We start from the raw sequence: 18,922 nt of genomic DNA on the forward strand, positions 1-18,922 counted from the left end.
TATATACTGTATATAGTGGATCTAGGTGTTGTAGAGGGTATAAGGGGGGATAGATACTGTATATAGTGGATCTAGGTGTTGTAGTGTATAAGGGGGGATATATACTGTATATAGTGGATCTAGGTGTTGTAGAGTGTATAAGGGGGGATATATACTGTATATAGTGGATCTAGGTGTTGTAGAGCGTATAAGGGGGAATATATACTGTATATAGTGGATCTAGGTGTTGTAGAGCGTAGAAGGGGGGTTATATACTGTATATAGTGGATCTAGGTGTTGTAGAGCGTATAAGGGGGGATATATACTGTATATAGTGGATCTAGGTGTTGTAGAGCGTATAAGGGGGGATAGATACTGTATATAGTGGATCTAGGTGTTGTAGAGTGTATAAGGGGGGATAGATACTGTATATAGTGGATCTAGGTGTTGTAGAGTGTATAAGGGGGATAGATACTGTATATAGTGGATATAGGTGTTGTAGAGTGTATAAGGGGGGATATATACTGTATATAGTGGATCTAGATGTTGTAGAGTGTATAAGGGGGGATATATACTGTATATAGTGGATCTAGGTGTTGTAGAGTGTATAAGGGGGGGTATATACTGTATATAGTGGATCTAGGTGTTGTAGAGTAGATAAGGGGGGATAGATACTGTATATAGTGGATCTAGGTGTTGTAGATACTGTATATAGTGGATCTAGGTGTTGTAGAGTGTATAAGGGGGATATATACTGTATATAGTGGATCTAGGTGTTGTAGATACTGTATATAGTGGATCTAGGTGTTGTAGAGTGTATAAGGGGGGATATATACTGTATATAGTGGATCTAGGTGTTGTAGAGTGTATAAGGGGGATATATACTGTATATAGTGGATCTAGGTGTTGTAGAGTGTGTAAGGGGGGATAGATACTGTATATAGTGGATCTAGGTGTTGTAGAGTGTATAAGGGGGGATATATACTGTATATAGTGGATCTAGGTGTTGTAGAGTGTATAAGGGGGGATAGATACTGTATATAGTGGATCTAGGTGTTGTAGAGTGTATAAGGGGGGATATATACTGTATATAGTGGATCTAGGTGTTGTAGAGTGTATAAGGGGGGGTATATACTGTATATAGTGGATCTAGGTGTTGTAGAGTAGATAAGGGGGGATAGATACTGTATATAGTGGATCTAGGTGTTGTAGATACTGTATATAGTGGATCTAGGTGTTGTAGCGTGTATAAGGGGGGATATATACTGTATATAGTGGATCTAGGTGTTGTAGATACTGTATATAGTGGATCTAGGTGTTGTAGAGTGTATAAGGGGGGATATATACTGTATATAGTGGATCTAGGTGTTGTAGAGTGTATAAGGGGGGATATATACTGTATATAGTGGATCTAGGTGTTGTAGAGTGTGTAAGGGGGGATAGATACTGTATATAGTGGATCTAGGTGTTGTAGAGTGTATAAGGGGGGGATATATACTGTATATAGTGGATCTAGGTGTTGTAGAGTGTATTAGGGGGGGATAGATACTGTATATAGTGGATCTAGGTGTTGTAGAGTGTATAAGGGGGGATATATACTGTATATAGTGGATCTAGGTGTTGTAGAGTGTATAAGGGGGATAGATACTGTATATAGTGGATCTAGGTGTTGTAGAGTGTATAAGGGGGGATATATACTGTATATAGTGGATCTAGGTGTTGTAGAGTGTATAAGGGGGGATAGATACTGTATATAGTGGATCTAGGTGTTGTAGAGTAGATAAGGGGGGATAGATACTGTATATAGTGGATCTAGGTGTTGTAGATACTGTATATAGTGGATCTAGGTGTTGTAGAGTGTATAAGGGGGGATATATACTGTATATAGTGGATCTAGGTGTTGTAGAGTGTATAAGGGGGGATAGATACTGTATATAGTGGATCTAGGTGTTGTAGAGTGTATAAGGGGGGATATATACTGTATATAGTGGATCTAGGTGTTGTAGAGTGTATAAGGGGGGATAGATACTGTATATAGTGGATATAGGTGTTGTAGAGTGTATAAGGGGGGATATATACTGTATATAGTGGATCTAGGTGTTGTAGAGTGTATAAGGGGGGATATATACTGTATATAGTGGATCTAGGTGTTGTAGAGTGTATCAGGGGGGATAGATACTGTATATAGTGGATCTAGGTGTTGTAGAGTGTATAAGGGGGGATAGATACTGTATATAGTGGATCTAGGTGTTGTAGAGTGTATAAGGGGGATAGATACTGTATATAGTGGATCTAGGTGTTGTAGAGTGTATCGGGGGGATAGATACTGTATATAGTGGATCTAGGTGTTGTAGAGTGTATAAGGGGGGATAGATACTGTATATAGTGGATCTAGGTGTTGTAGAGTGTATAAGGGGGGATATATACTGTATATAGTGGATCTATGTGTTGTAGAGTGTATCAGGGGGGATAGATACTGTATATAGTGGATCTAGGTGTTGTAGAGTGTATCAGGGGGGATAGATACTGTATATAGTGGATCTAGGTGTTGTAGAGTGTATAAGGGGGGATAGATACTGTATATAGTGGATCTAGGTGTTGTAGAGTGTATAAGGGGGGATATATACTGTATATAGTGGATCTAGGTGTTGTAGAGTGTATAAGGGGGGATAGATACTGTATATAGTGGATCTAGGTGTTGTATAGTGTATAAGGGGGGATATATACTGTATATAGTGGATCTAGGTGTTGTAGAGTGTATAAGGGGGGATATATACTGTATATAGTGGATCTAGGTGTTGTAGAGTGTATAAGGGGGGATAGATACTGTATATAGTGGATCTAGGTGTTGTAGAGTGTATCAGGGGGGATAGATACTGTATATAGTGGATCTAGGTGTTGTAGAGTGTATAAGGGGGGATATATACTGTATATAGTGGATCTAGGTGTTGTAGAGTGTATCAGGGGGGATAGATACTGTATATAGTGGATCTAGGTGTTGTAGAGTGTATAAGGGGGGATATATACTGTATATAGTGGATCTAGGTGTTGTAGAGTGTATAAGGGGGGATAGATACTGTATATAGTGGATCTAGGTGTTGTAGAGTGTATAAGGGGGGATAGATACTGTATATAGTGGATCTAGGTGTTGTAGAGTGTATAGGGGGGGATATATACTGTATATAGTGGATCTAGGTGTTGTAGAGTGTATAAGGGGGGGATAGATACTGTATATAGTGGATCTAGGTGTTGTAGAGTGTAAAAGGGGGGATATATACTGTATATAGTGGATCTAGGTGTTGTAGAGTGTATAAGGGGGGATAGATACTGTATATAGTGGATCTAGGTGTTGTAGAGTGTATAAGGGGGGATAGATACTGTATATAGTGGATCTAGGTGTTGTAGAGTGTATAAGGGGGGATAGATACTGTATATAGTGGATCTAGGTGTTGTAGAGTGTATAAGGGGGGATAGATACTGTATATAGTGGATCTAGGTGTTGTAGAGTGTATAAGGGGGGATAGATACTGTATATAGTGGATCTAGGTGTTGTAGAGTGTATAGGGGGGGATATATACTGTATATAGTGGATCTAGGTGTTGTAGAGTGTATAAGGGGGGATATATACTGTATATAGTGGATCTAGGTGTTGTAGAGTGTAAAAGGGGGGATATATACTGTATATAGTGGATCTAGGTGTTGTAGAGTGTATAAGGGGGGATAGATACTGTATATAGTGGATATAGGTGTTGTAGAGTGTATAAGGGGGGATAGATACTGTATATAGTGGATCTAGGTGTTGTAGAGTGTATAAGGGGGATAGATACTGTATATAGTGGATCTAGGTGTTGTAGAGTGTATAAGGGGGGATAGATACTGTATATAGTGGATCTAGGTGTTGTAGAGTGTATCAGGGGGATAGATACTGTATATAGTGGATCTAGGTGTTGTAGAGTGTATAAGGGGGATATATACTGTATATAGTGGATCTAGGTGTTGTAGAGTGTATCAGGGGGGATAGATACTGTATATAGTGGATCTAGGTGTTGTAGAGTGTATAAGGGGGGATATATACTGTATATAGTGGATCTAGGTGTTGTAGGGTGTATAAGGGGGGATATATACTGTATATAGTGGATCTAGATGTTGTAGAGTGTATAAGGGGGGATATATACTGTATATAGTGGATCTAGGTGTTGTAGAGTGTATAAGGGGGATAGATACTGTATATAGTGGATCTAGGTGTTGTAGAGTGTATAAGGGGGGATATATACTGTATATAGTGGATCTAGGTGTTGTAGAGTGTATAAGGGGGGTATATACTGTATATAGTGGATCTAGGTGTTGTAGAGTAGATAAGGGGGATAGATACTGTATATAGTGGATCTAGGTGTTGTAGATACTGTATATAGTGGATCTAGGTGTTGTAGAGTGTATAAGGGGGGATATATACTGTATATAGTGGATCTAGGTGTTGTAGAGTGTATAAGGGGGGATAGATACTGTATATAGTGGATCTAGGTGTTGTAGAGTGTATAAGGGGGGATATATACTGTATATAGTGGATCTAGGTGTTGTAGAGTGTATAAGGGGGATAGATACTGTATATAGTGGATATAGGTGTTGTAGAGTGTATAAGGGGGATATATACTGTATATAGTGGATCTAGGTGTTGTAGAGTGTATAAGGGGGATAGATACTGTATATAGTGGATCTAGGTGTTGTAGAGTGTATAAGGGGGGATATATACTGTATATAGTGGATCTAGGTGTTGTAGAGTGTATAAGGGGGATAGATACTGTATATAGTGGATCTAGGTGTTGTAGAGTAGATAAGGGGGATAGATACTGTATATAGTGGATCTAGGTGTTGTAGATACTGTATATAGTGGATCTAGGTGTTGTAGAGTGTATAAGGGGGATATATACTGTATATAGTGGATCTAGGTGTTGTAGAGTGTATAAGGGGGATAGATACTGTATATAGTGGATCTAGGTGTTGTAGAGTGTATAAGGGGGGATATATACTGTATATAGTGGATCTAGGTGTTGTAGAGTGTATAAGGGGGGGATAGATACTGTATATAGTGGATATAGGTGTTGTAGAGTGTATAAGGGGGATATATACTGTATATAGTGGATCTAGGTGTTGTAGAGTGTATAAGGGGGGGATATATACTGTATATAGTGGATCTAGGTGTTGTAGAGTGTAAAGGGGGGGATAGATACTGTATATAGTGGATCTAGGTGTTGTAGAGTGTATAAGGGGGGATAGATACTGTATATAGTGGATATAGGTGTTGTAGAGTAGATAAGGGGGATAGATACTGTATATAGTGGATCTAGGTGTTGTAGATACTGTATATAGTGGATCTAGGTGTTGTAGAGTGTATAAGGGGGGATATATACTGTATATAGTGGATCTAGGTGTTGTAGAGTGTATAAGGGGGGATATATACTGTATATAGTGGATCTAGGTGTTGTAGAGTGTATAAGGGGGGATAGATACTGTATATAGTGGATCTAGGTGTTTTAGAGTGTATAAGGGGGGATAGATACTGTATATAGTGGATCTAGGTGTTGTAGAGTGTATAAGGGGGGATATATACTGTATATAGTGGATCTAGGTGTTGTAGAGTGTATAAGGGGGGCTAGATACTGTAAATAGTGGATCTAGGTGTTGTAGAGGGTATAAGGGGGGATAGATACTGTATATAGTGGATCTAGATGTTGTAGAGTGTATAAGGGGGGATATATACTGTATAAAGTGGATCTAGGTGTTGTAGAGTGTATAAGGGGGGATATATACTGTATATAGTGGATCTAGGTGTTGTAGAGTGTATAAGGGGGGATATATACTGTATATAGTGGATCTAGGTGTTGTAGAGTGTATAAGGGGGGATAGATACTGTATATAGTGGATCTAGGTGTTGTAGAGTGTATAAGGGGGGATAGATACTGTATATAGTGGATCTAGGTGTTGTAGAGTGTATCGGGGGGATAGATACTGTATATAGTGGATCTAGGTGTTGTAGAGTGTATAAGGGGGGATAGATACTGTATATAGTGGATCTAGGTGTTGTAGAGTGTATAAGGGGGGATAGATACTGTATATAGTGGATCTATGTGTTGTAGAGTGTATCAGGGGGGATAGATACTGTATATAGTGGATCTAGGTGTTGTAGAGTGTATCAGGGGGGATAGATACTGTATATAGTGGATCTAGGTGTTGTAGAGTGTATAAGGGGGGATATATACTGTATATAGTGGATCTAGGTGTTGTAGAGTGTATAAGGGGGGATAGATACTGTATATAGTGGATCTAGGTGTTGTAGAGTGTATAAGGGGGATATATACTGTATATAGTGGATCTAGGTGTTGTAGAGTGTATAAGGGGGGATAGATACTGTATATAGTGGATCTAGGTGTTGTATAGTGTATAAGGGGGGATATATACTGTATATAGTGGATCTAGGTGTTGTAGAGTGTATAAGGGGGGATAGATACTGTATATAGTGGATCTAGGTGTTGTATAGTGTATAAGGGGGATATATACTGTATATAGTGGATCTAGGTGTTGTAGAGTGTATAAGGGGGATATATACTGTATATAGTGGATCTAGGTGTTGTAGAGTGTATAAGGGGGGATAGATACTGTATATAGTGGATCTAGGTGTTGTAGAGTGTATCAGGGGGGATAGATACTGTATATAGTGGATCTAGGTGTTGTAGAGTGTATAAGGGGGGATATATACTGTATATAGTGGATCTAGGTGTTGTAGAGTGTATCAGGGGGATAGATACTGTATATAGTGGATCTAGGTGTTGTAGAGTGTATAAGGGGGAGATATACTGTATATAGTGGATCTAGGTGTTGTAGAGTGTATAAGGGGGGATAGATACTGTATATAGTGGATCTAGGTGTTGTAGAGTGTATAAGGGGGGATAGATACTGTATATAGTGGATCTAGGTGTTGTAGAGTGTATAGGGGGGATATATACTGTATATAGTGGATCTAGGTGTTGTAGAGTGTATAAGGGGGGATATATACTGTATATAGTGGATCTAGGTGTTGTAGAGTGTAAAAGGGGGGATATATACTGTATATAGTGGATCTAGGTGTTGTAGAGTGTATAAGGGGGGATAGATACTGTATATAGTGGATCTAGGTGTTGTAGAGTGTATAAGGGGGGATAGATACTGTATATAGTGGATCTAGGTGTTGTAGAGTGTATAAGGGGGGATAGATACAGTGGGGGGAAAAAGTATTTAGTCAGCCACCAATTGTGCAAGTTCTCCCACTTAAAAAGATGAGAGAGGCCTGTAATTTTCATCATAGGTACATGTCAACTATGACAGACAAATTGAGAATTTTTTTTCCAGAAAATCACATTGTAGGATTTTTTATGAATTTATTTGCAAATTATGGTGGAAAATAAGTATTTGGTCACCTACAAACAAGCAAGATTTCTGGCTCTCACAGACCTATAACTTCTTCTTTAAGAGGCTCCTCTGTCCTCCACTCGTTACCTGTATTAATGGCACCTGTTTGAACTTGTTATCAGTATAAAAGACACCTGTCCACAACCTCAAACAGTCACACTCCAAACTCCACTATGGCCAAGACCAAAGAGCTGTCAAAGGACACCAGAAACAAAATTGTAGACCTGCACCAGGCTGGGAAGACTGAATCTGCAATAGGTAAGCAGCTTAGTTTGAAGAAAACAACTGTGGGAGCAATTATTAGGAAATGGAAGACATACAAGACCACTGATAATCTCCCTCGATGTGGGGCTCCACGCAAGATCTCACCCCGTTGGGGTCAAAATGATCACAAGAACGGTGAGCAAAAATCCCAGAACCACATGGGGGGACCTAGTGAATGACCTGCAGAGAGCTGGGACCAAAGTAACAAAGCCTACCATCAGTAACACACTACGCCGCCAGGGACTCAAATCCTGCAGTGCAAGACGTGTCCCCCTGCTTAAGCCAGTACATGTCCAGGCCCGTCTGAAGTTTGCTAGAGTGCATTTGGATGATCCAGAAGAGGATTGGGAGAATGTTATATGGTCAGATGAAACCAAAATATAACTTTTTGGTAAAAACTCAACTCGTCGTGTTTGGAGGACAAAGAATGCTGAGTTGCATCATACCTACTGTGAAGCATGGGGGTGGAAACATCATGCTTTGGGGCTGTTTTCCTGCAAAGGGACCAGGACGACTGATCCGTGTAAAGGAAAGAATGAATGGGGCCATGTATCGTGAGATTTTGAGTGAAAACCTCCTTCCATCAGCAAGGGCATTGAAGATGAAACGTGGCTGGGTCTTTCAGCATGACAATGATCCCAAACACACCGCCCGGGCAACGAAGGAGTGGCTTCGTAAGAAGCATTTCAAGGTCCTGGAGTGGCCTAGCCAGTCTCCAGATCTCAACCCCATAGAAAATCTTTGGAGGGAGTTGAAAGTCTGTGTTGCCCAGCGACAGCCCCAAAACATCACTGCTCTAGATGTCATGAGCCCTCTCACTCCACCGGGTTACCACCTTAATGTGTTTCCACTATCTTCCACTCTGCTCATCTCTCTCTCTCTACTCAGCCTAACGAGCTCCACCTGTCCCTGCTCTGCTCGGCTCTAATTACTCTGCCAGCTGCGCTGCATTACCCACTAACCTCTCCCAGTATTTAAAGTCCCGTCTGTCAGCTCTCCTTTGTCAGATCGTCTGCAAAGCTCACACCCGGAACCTGTGTGCTCGCGCTTCTGGCTCACCCCTGTTTTGTGACCCCGGACCTGCCTGATTCTTGGATACTCTTCTGCCCCAGGAAAACCAGACCTGCTTTCTGCCATTACGACTCCTGACTACTCTTCGACCCCGGTAACTCTGACCAGCCTTCTGCCTTGCTACAACGTATTTGGATTTCCCTTGAACTGTACTTCTGCCTGTTTTCATCCGCCCCGTTGTGTCTGTGTTTCCTCCCCCCCCAGGACTTCTGGACCACCAACCACCGGCGTCATCGGACGCATCGCTGCCACTGGGGGGAGGCACAGACCCAGCACATCGGACGGGATAACCCCTGGAGCCTTCACTCACTCCCTACATCCCTTTCCCCTTAAGTTTAATAAACTTTCTGGTGTGACGCAATTGTGGTCCTCTTGTCGTCTGTCTGAACCGTGACAGTACGATCTGACCATCATGGACTCAGCGCACACTTCCCCCGACATGGAAACCGAAGAACCTGAGCAACCCACCGCCATGCTACGCCTGGAACACACTGAGAGAGAGCTAGGCCGCATGAGCGGCGACATCACCTCTCTGCTTCAGGTCGGCTACCAACAGCATCAGCAGTTCCAGCAGCACCAGCAGCAGTCCCAGCAGCAGCAACAACAACTCGCCAGGATCATCCAACTCCTCACCAACCTTACCCCAGCCAGTCTGCCCACCAGCCCTGCCTCCGAGTTACCTGCCCCGGTCATTTCAGCCGCTGCCCCGGAACCCAAGATTGGAAACCCCGAGCGGTTCAACGGCGATTCTACCCAGGTCCGGCCATTCCTGACTAGCTGCCGACTTCAGTTCTCCTTGCAGCCAAGGACCTTCGCCACGGAGGGGGCTAGGGTCGGGTATGCCATCACTCACCTGACGGGCCGAGCTCGACTCTGGGGAACAGCAGAGTTCGAACGTCAAACCCCCGCATGTGCAACCTTCGACCTGTTTGCTGAGGAGATGCTGAAGGTGTTTGACCTGGATTCACCAACCGCAGAGGCGTCTCGTGAACTGTTCAGTATTCGACAAGGCAGACGTACAGTCGCAGACCATTCCATCGACTTCCGAACCCTGGCAAGACGAAGTTCTTGGAACACACCATCGTTGGTGGGACGCGTTCTTCCATAGCTTGGCAGACTATATCAAGGACGAGTTGGTCTCCCATGAACTGCCTTCCACTCTTGATGAAGCCATCGCACTGACTGTCCGGATCGACAGAAGGATACAGACCCGTCGTCGTGAGAGGGGCGCCAAGGTCCACCAACTACCGGCATTCGGAGAGATCCGACTGGGCTCCTGTCAGCTACTGCCACTCACCCAAGTCAGCTTGATCAGTCTGAGCCTATGGAGATTGGGCGAGCCTCTCTCACTCCTGCAGAGCGCCAGCGCCGCTTCACCTCAAACCTCTGCCTCTATTGTGGAGGTGATGGACATCGTGTGGTAACCTGCCCTTTAAAAGCCGAAGCTCACCGGGCATAGGGGGAGTCCGGTTGAGCTCAATGACCACCCAGTCCTCCGACCGCAAACCCTTGCTGCAAGTTCACCTCCGCCTCTCTGACTCTACTCACACCCTGGCTGCTCTGGTGGATTCTGGCGCCGAAGCCAACATAATGGACATCAAGCTGGCACGCCAACTGGGACTGGAGAACCTCCGTTTGACACCTCCTATTCCTGCCCGGGCACTGGACGGACACTTACTCGGATCGGTCACTCATGTCACGGCCCCGGTCTTGATGGGTCTGTCCGGGAAACCATCAGGAAACTATCCAGTTTCACCTGCTCCCCTCTCCAGGCCAACCCCTCATCCTGGGTTACCCATGGCTCCGCCCGGCACAACCCTCAGCTCGACTGGGTGACCGGGGTGATCAGGGAGTGGGGAGAGGACTGCCACCGAACCTGCCTGCTTGCTGCCGCACTACCCCCTCGGCCAGTACCTACTAACTCCGCCCCTGACCTCTCCCATGTCCCAGAATGCTACCATGGTCTCAGAGAAGTGTTTAACAAAGCAAGAGCCACATCTCTGCCCCCTCACCGACCGTACGACTGTGCCATCGACCTCCTCCCTGGAACAGCCCCTCCAAGGGGGCCGTCTTTATTCGTTGTCTGCTCCTGAAAGAAGGTCCATGGAGGACTACATCAATGACTCTCTGTCCACAGGATTGATCCGTTCATCTTCATCTCCGGCTGGTGCTGGCTTCTTCTTTGTGGGGAAGAGGGACGGATCTCTTCGCCCCTGCATCGACTACAGGGGACTCAACGACATCACAGTGAAAAACCGTTACCCTCTCCCTCTGCTCACCTCTGCTTTTGAGTTGCTCCAGGGAGCCACTGTTTTTACCAAGTTGGATCTCAGAAACGCTTACCACCTAGTGCGGATCCGGGGAGGGAGATGAATGGAAGACCGCATTCAATACACCAACAGGCCACTACGAGTATCTGGTTATGCCTTTTGGCCTCACCAATGCTCCTGCTGTGTTCCAGGCTCTAGTGAATGATGTACTGCGGGACATGTTAAACAAGTTTGTCTTCGTTTACCTGGATGACATCTTAATCTACTCCAGAAACCTGTCTGAACACACCCGCCATGTCCAGCAAGTCCTTCATCGTCTTCTGGAGAATTCCCTCTACGCCAAGGCAGAGAAATGTGAGTTTCACGTCAAGACAGTGGCCTTCCTGGGGTACATAGTGGCAGAGGGAAGTATCCAAATGGATCCTGCCAAAGTATCAGCAGTCACGTCATGGCCAGTTCCGGAGAACAGAAAGAAGCTGCAACAGTTTCTGGGGTTTGCTAACTTCTATAGAAAGTTTATCCGGAACTACAGTACCGTTGCTGCCCCTCTCACTGCTCTAACCAGCACCAAGCAACCCTTCACCTGGACCCCAGCAGCCGACAAGGCCTTCAGTACCCTCAAGGTAAGGTTCACCTCCGCTCCCATCCTCCAGATGCCTGACGTGGACCGGCAATTCATTGTGGAGGTGGACGCCTCGGATGTGGGAGTTGGTGCTGTGATTTCTCAGTGGGCTGCGGAGGATGGGAAGCTCCATCCCTGTGCCTTTTTCTCACGTCGGTTGTCCCCCTCTGAGTGCAATTACGACATAGGGAACCGAGAGCTGCTGGCTGTGAAGCTTGCCTTGGAGGAGTGGCGTCACTGGCTGGAGGGGTCCACCATTCCATTTCTCGTTTGGACCGATCATAAGAACTTGGAGTACATCCATGCGGCCAAACGGTTGAACTCCAGGCAGTCCCGCTGGGCCCTGTTCTTCACCAGGTTTAGTTTCACTCTGTCATACCGGCCTGGATCACGCAACACCAAGCCAGATGCCCTCTCCCGTCAATTCCAGAAGGATGACAACCCCTCCAAGGATCCTGTGTCGATTCTGCCAAGTCCCTGCATCGTAGCAGCTCTGACCTGGGCTGTTGAGGAACAGGTGCTGGAAGCTCTCCGTAACCAGCCCGGTCCCAGCACTTGCCCAGCTGACCGCCTTTTTGTCCCCGAAAACCTAAGGTCCCAGGTCGTTCAGTGGGGACATGACTCCCGCCTAGCTTGTCACCCTGGCTCCACCCGCACTTACAACCTGCTCGCCCAGAGGTTCTGGTGGCCCGCTCTGAGAAAGGATGTACGGGAATTCGTCCAAGCCTGCCCCATCTGCAACCAACACAAGTCGTCCTGCCAGCCCCCAGCCGGATTGCTGCAGCCCCTGCCTGTGCCCAGACGTCCCTGGTCTCACATCGCCCTTGACTTTGTCACGGGGCTGCCCCCTTCAAGGGGCAAGACCGTCATTCTCACCATAGTTGACCGATTCAGCAAGATGGCACACTTCATTCCCCTCCCCAAGCTCCCAACCGCCAAGGAGACCGCCCAGGTGGTCCTGGAACACGTCTTCCGGATCCACGGACTGCCAAAGGATGTAGTTTCTGACCGTGGTCCACAATTCTCCTCCGCTTTTTGGAGGGAGTTCTGTCACCTGCTGGGAGCCACAGTCAGTCTGACTTCCGGATTCCATCCCCAATCCAATGGGCAGTCAGAGCGGGCAAATCAGGAGCTCGAGAAGGCACTGCGATGCATGACTTCACGCAACCCCCACTCCTGGTCGCAGCAATTGACATGGGTGGAGTACGCACACAATTCTCTGACCTGCTCTGCCATCGGTATGTCCCCTTTCCAATGTGTTTATGGATACCAGCCTCCTCTATTTGCCAGTCAGGAAGGGGAGGTTACTTGCCCATCTGCACTTGCGTTTGCCCGTCGATGTCGCCGCACCTGGTCACAGGCCCGAGCCACACTTCTCAGATCCGTTGCCAGCTACACTACCGGGGCCAACCGTCGGAGAATCCCTGCTCCCACCTACCATGTTGGTCAAAGGGTGTGGTTGTCGTCAAGGAACCTGCCACTCAGGGCGGAGTCGCAGAAGTTGGCACCTCGGTTCATTGGCCCATTCCCTATCATAAGAGTGATTAGCCCAACTGCTGTCCGGCTCCAACTGCCTAATTCCATGAGGGTGCACCCCACTTTCCATGTGTCTAAGATTAAGCCCATTCATGAGAGTCCGCTGGTCCCTGCTGCGCCTTGTCCTCCTCCTCCACGGCTCGTCGATGGTGGTCTGGTTTACACCGTCCGCCGCCTGCTTCGGTCCAGACGGAGGGGTAGGGGTCTCCAGTACCTCATTGACTGGGAGGGCTATGGACCTGAGGAAAGGACCTGGGTGCCAGCTAGTCGGATTGTGGATAGGACTCTCATCACCGCCTTCCACCAACGGCATCCTGATCAACCTGCAATCCGTAGGGGCCGCCCCAGAGGGATCCCTAACCGTCCTGCCCGCTCGGCTTCCTGTCCTGTGCCTGATCCTGTCTCGGGACCTGTCCCATCTCCCGACCACGGCCCTCCGGCTTCCTCCGAGGATGAGGGCGTTCGCTCGGACCGTTCGGAGGAGTTCTAGCCCTCCTCCGGCTCCCCTCCTCCCGCCCGGCGTGGTGTTGCTCTTGGGACTTCTGGGGCCGTCCCTTGGGGGGTTCTGTCATGAGCCCTCTCACTCCACCGGGTTACCACCTTAATGTGTTTCCACTATCTTCCACTCTGCTCATCTCTCTCTCTCTACTCAGCCTAACGAGCTCCACCTGTCCCTGCTCTGCTCGGCTCTAATTACTCTGCCAGCTGCGCTGCATTACCCACTAACCTCTCCCAGTATTTAAAGTCCCGTCTGTCAGCTCTCCTTTGTCAGATCGTCTGCAAAGCTCACACCCCGGAACCTGTGTGCTCGCGCTTCTGGCTCACCCCTGTTTTGTGACCCCGGACCTGCCTGATTCTTGGATACTCTTCTGCCCCAGGAAAACCAGACCTGCTTTCTGCCATTACGACTCCTGACTACTCTTCGACCCCGGTAACTCTGACCAGCCTTCTGCCTTGCTACAACGTATTTGGATTTCCCTTGAACTGTACTTCTGCCTGTTTTCATCCGCCCCGTTGTGTCTGTGTTTCCTCCCCCCCCAGGACTTCTGGACCACCAACCACCGGCGTCATCGGACGCATCGCTGCCACTGGGGGGAGGCACAGACCCAGCACATCGGACGGGATAACCCCTGGAGCCTTCACTCACTCCCTACATCCCTTTCCCCTTAAGTTTAATAAACTTTCTGGTGTGACGCAATTGTGGTCCTCTTGTCGTCTGTCTGAACCGTGACACTAGAGGAGATCTGCATGGAGGAATGGGCCAAAATACCAGCAACAGTGTGTGAAAACCTTGTGAAGACTTACAGAAAACGTTTGACCTGTGTCATTGCCAACAAAGGGTATATAACAAAGTATTGAGAAACTTTTGTTATTGACCAAATACTTATTTTCCACCATAATTTGGAAATAAATTCATGAAAAATCCTACAATGTGATTTTCTGGATTTTTTTTTCTCATTTTGTCTGTCATAGTTGACGTGTACCTATGATGAAAATTACAGGCCTCTCTCATCTTTTTAAGTGGGAGAACTTGCACAATTGGTGGCTGACTAAATACTTTTTTTCCCCACTGTATAGTGAATGTGTTCATGTCTTATATTTTTCTAAATTGTTTTCTAACAGGACTAGTGGGGACAACATCAGCCACAACGGTGGCGGCAGCTATCACCACCACCACTCAGGAAGCAGCTATCACCAGCACCACTCCAGCAGCAGCTATCACCACCACCACCACTCCAGCAGCAGCTATCACCACCACCACCACTCCAGCAGCAGCTATCACCACCACCACCACTCCAGCAGCAGCTATCACCACCACCACCACTCCAGCAGCAGCTATCACCACCACCGCCACTCCAGCAGCAGCTATCACCACCACCGCCACTCCAGCAGCTGCTATCACCACCACCACCACTCCAGCAGCTGCTATCACCACCACCACCACTCCAGCAGCTGCTATCACCACCACCACCACTCCAGCAGCTGCTATCACCACCACCACCACTCCAGCAGCTATCACCACCAGCACCACTCCAGCAGCAGCTATCACCACCACCACCACTCCAGCAGCTATCACCACCACCACCACTCCAGCAGCAGCTATCACCACCACCACCACTCCAGCAGCAGCTATCACCACCACCACCACTCCAGCAGCAGCTATCACCACCACCACCACTCCAGCAGCAGCTATCACCACCACCACCACTCCAGCAGCTATCACCACCACCACTCCAGCAGCTATCACCACCACCACCACTCAAGCAGCTATCACCACCACCACCACTCCAGCAGCTATCACCACCACCACCACTCCAGCAGCTATCACCACCACCACCACTCCAGCAGCAGCTATCACCACCACCACCACTCCAGCAGCTATCACCACCACCACCACTCAAGCAGCAGCTATCACCACCACCACCAATCCAGCAGCTATCACCACCACCACCACTCCAGCAGCAGCTATCACCACCACCACCACTCCAGCAGCAGCTATCACCACCACCACCACTCCAGCAGCAGCTATCACCACCACCACCACTCCAGCAGCAGCTATCACCACCACCACCACTCCAGCAGCAGCTATCACCACCAGCACCACCGCCGCAGCAGCAACTTCCGCTGCTGTCGTATCAACTGACCCTCCATCTTCTAGTGAAGGAACCCTGAGTCTTCAGTTCCGTCTCAACCAGACATTCAACTCGGATCTTTCCAACCCGTCCTCTTCAATGTTCAAGACTCTGGCTGCCAAAGTGGTCTCTGAGGTACGTATCGGGTGATTCCACGCCAGCGTAGGTGGACAATACTTTTTGGTATCTCAGATTGTTCTGGCAATTCTCACACAGAAACGTCATTGGGAGGAAAGCTGTTTGACAGACTTTTTACTTTTGTATCACAAACCATTATTTATTTTTAAATCATGATGACAGTGGCCATTTTAGACCCTTTTTAGACCTGTACATGCCTGTTGTAAAAAATACCCTATGATCAGTGAACTGTTCACGATACAGACAACATCTTGGTGTCATAATACTCCTAATATAGTGTGTTCTCAAATATAGAGTATGTCTACATTCTGAAATAGAAAATGTCACATTCATTTATTCAACAAAATAATATTAAAGATGCACTGGGCAGAAATCGCTCCGCCATTTCCTGGTTGCTAAAATTATAATAGTTCGCTAAAATTTTAGTTTTTGTGACAAAACAAATACATTTTTAATAACCAAAAATATTGTATTTTTAGCTGTTTGAAACTGGTATACAAAGCCGAAAGTGAAATACGCAAAAACCTAAACTTAAGAATGAGAAGCATCGAAATAGCGCACGTAGAACAGAGGTACCACTTCTTCGACTTGCTTTCAATGAGAACGACACACATTTCTATGGGAATTTGGTCGGGTCGCCCAAAAAAAGTTACATATCGCAGCTTTAATATCTCAAAAGTACCGTTTTTGATTTGGGACAATATACTCTTCAAAACACGTCAAACTTCCAGAGTGGGCTCTCTGGTACATTTAATCATATGACCCATTTTATACATAGAAATTGACATTATAGGTCATTTACTAAATCACAGCCCCCTCCTTAAGGATTGTACATTCAGCAAATCACCAGCAGAGGGAGTTCCCTTTGAATCCATTGACCATTAACAGTGTTGGTGGTGCTCATAAAATCGATCAGAACTTCAGAAATCAGCAGAGAGCCCGCTCTGGAAATGTGATGTTCCTATAGAGTATATTGTTCCAGACAATATGTCTTAAAATGAACAAAAAAAAAAAAAAAAAGGGTACTTTTGAGAGGTCTGTTTGCTGTGAAAGACAATTAAAACAAAGCTTCTGTTAATGCAGTCAAAGGGCCCTGTTTTCATTTAACCTTTGATCATCCTGTGGTAATCTTTCAATGCAGGTGAACAGGGTTTATGCTAGGACCCCAAGCTTTCGTCGTTCCATTGTCAACTCATTCAGGTAAGTGTATGAATTCTCATTACCGACTGACTGGGGCTTTTTGTTCTACCTGATATTATTTGTAGTACTACATTTATATTGATTACTGCATTGTTGGGATCAGAGCTAGTTAAAAAAAGGCTTTTCACTGTACTTGTGAGCATGATATTAAAAACTTGAAAACTTTGACGATGACGGTGATTTCTGAGCGTTGTCCATTTTCTCTCCTTCTCCCGAGTAGGAGTGGATCTGTAGTTACCAACATGACCCTCGTGTTTGACAACAAGACTTCGGTTCCCAGCTCAAGCAGCGCACAAGCAACTTTCACCAACAGTTCCACCTCCCTGAACATTGTATCAGGAAGCACAATTGTTGGTAAGTATTCACCGCTGTGGGCGGACTGGTCATCTGGCATTTCGGGCAAATGCCCAGATGGGCTGGTCCATTTCCACGTGTTTTTTTTTGTTGCAAAAAATTATAATTATCTGGTTAATAATGGGGGCCTCAAGGGAAAAACGGGCCAGTGTGTTAGAAATCCCAGGGCCAATTTCTGGTCTCAGTCCACCCCTGTTTCACTGTCTCCATACACATCTATAAAGAGCAAAGTCAACATTTGAACAGAAACATGAAAAGACAATCCACTTTTATAATTTACTGAACCATATCTGTTTTTCTTACTTTTTCAGACTCATCAGCCACATCAGGAAGTGCTCCCCGACCCACTGCCTTCTCTCTGGCAGCCTTGCCTCTCAGTTTGGCTCTGTTAATGGTACAGCTGCTGGCTAGCTAATAGCCTGGGCCATAGCTGCTGTGGCTCTGCTAGCTGCCGGCTAGCTAATAGCCTGGGCCATAGCTGCTGTGGCTCTGCTAGCTGCCGGCTAGCTAATATCCTGGGCCATAGCTGCTGTGGCTCTGCTAGCTGCCGGCTAGCTAATATCCTGGGCCATAGCTGCTGTGGCTCTGCTAGCTGCCGGCTAGCTAATAGCCTGGGCCATAGCTGCTGTGGCTCTGCTAGCTGCCGGCTAGCTAATATCCTGGGCCATAGCTGCTGTGGCTCTGCTAGCTGCCGGCTAGCTAATAGCCTGGGCCATAGCTGCTGTGGCTCTGCTAGCTGCCGGCTAGCTAATATCCTGGGCCATAGCTACTGTGGCTCTGCTAGCTGCCGGCTAGCTAATATCCTGGGCCATAGCTGCTGTGGCTCTGCTAGCTGCCGGCTAGCTAATAGCCTGGGCCATAGCTGCTGTGGCTCTGCTAGCTGCCGGCTAGCTAATAGCCTGGGCCATAGCTGCTGTGGCTCTGCTAGCTGCCGGCTAGCTAATAGCCTGGGCCATAGCTGCTGTGGCTCTGCTAGCTGCCGGCTAGCTAATAGCCTGGGCCATAGCTCGAATTATTAACTGCTTTATATTTACATTTATATTCACCAAGACCGGTATGATATTTACTTTTGAGTTATTTTGGGCATATCACTGCAGTGTCAAAGTGTCCTGAGAGACTAATGTGGACCACTACAACGTTTTAAAAACTGTCGTAGAGCCTCGCCTTGTTTGTACTTGTCTTGTTAATATTAAATCTAATATATTATGTAACACCCGTAGAATATAGATGTGTCATTTTTTTCATTACTGTTGGAATATAATTTCATTTTTTGTCACATGTTATAACATCTCAGAATCCTTCTAGGGGTACATCTCAATAGTGTGGTCTAAAATCCTTCTAGGGCTACATCTCAATAGTGTGGTCTAAAATCCTTCTAGGGGTACATCTCAATAGTGTGGTCTAAAATCCTT

At 46.5% G+C, this 18,922-nt stretch overlaps 1 long non-coding RNA gene across 1 annotated transcript in view; it reads left to right on the forward strand.

The window, feature by feature from the left end:
- Positions 1-14,920, forward strand: part of LOC121562146 — a 21,556-nt gene extending 6,636 nt beyond the window's left edge. The window contains exon 3 of the long non-coding RNA XR_005999418.2: positions 14,809-14,920. This is a non-coding gene — a long non-coding RNA (uncharacterized LOC121562146). The remainder of the gene's footprint in view (positions 1-14,808) is intronic.
- The last annotated feature ends 4,002 nt before the right edge of the window (positions 14,921-18,922 follow it).

This window comes from Coregonus clupeaformis, unplaced genomic scaffold, assembly GCF_020615455.1.
Source record: "Coregonus clupeaformis isolate EN_2021a unplaced genomic scaffold, ASM2061545v1 scaf0292, whole genome shotgun sequence".
NCBI lineage: Eukaryota > Metazoa > Chordata > Actinopteri > Salmoniformes > Salmonidae > Coregonus > Coregonus clupeaformis.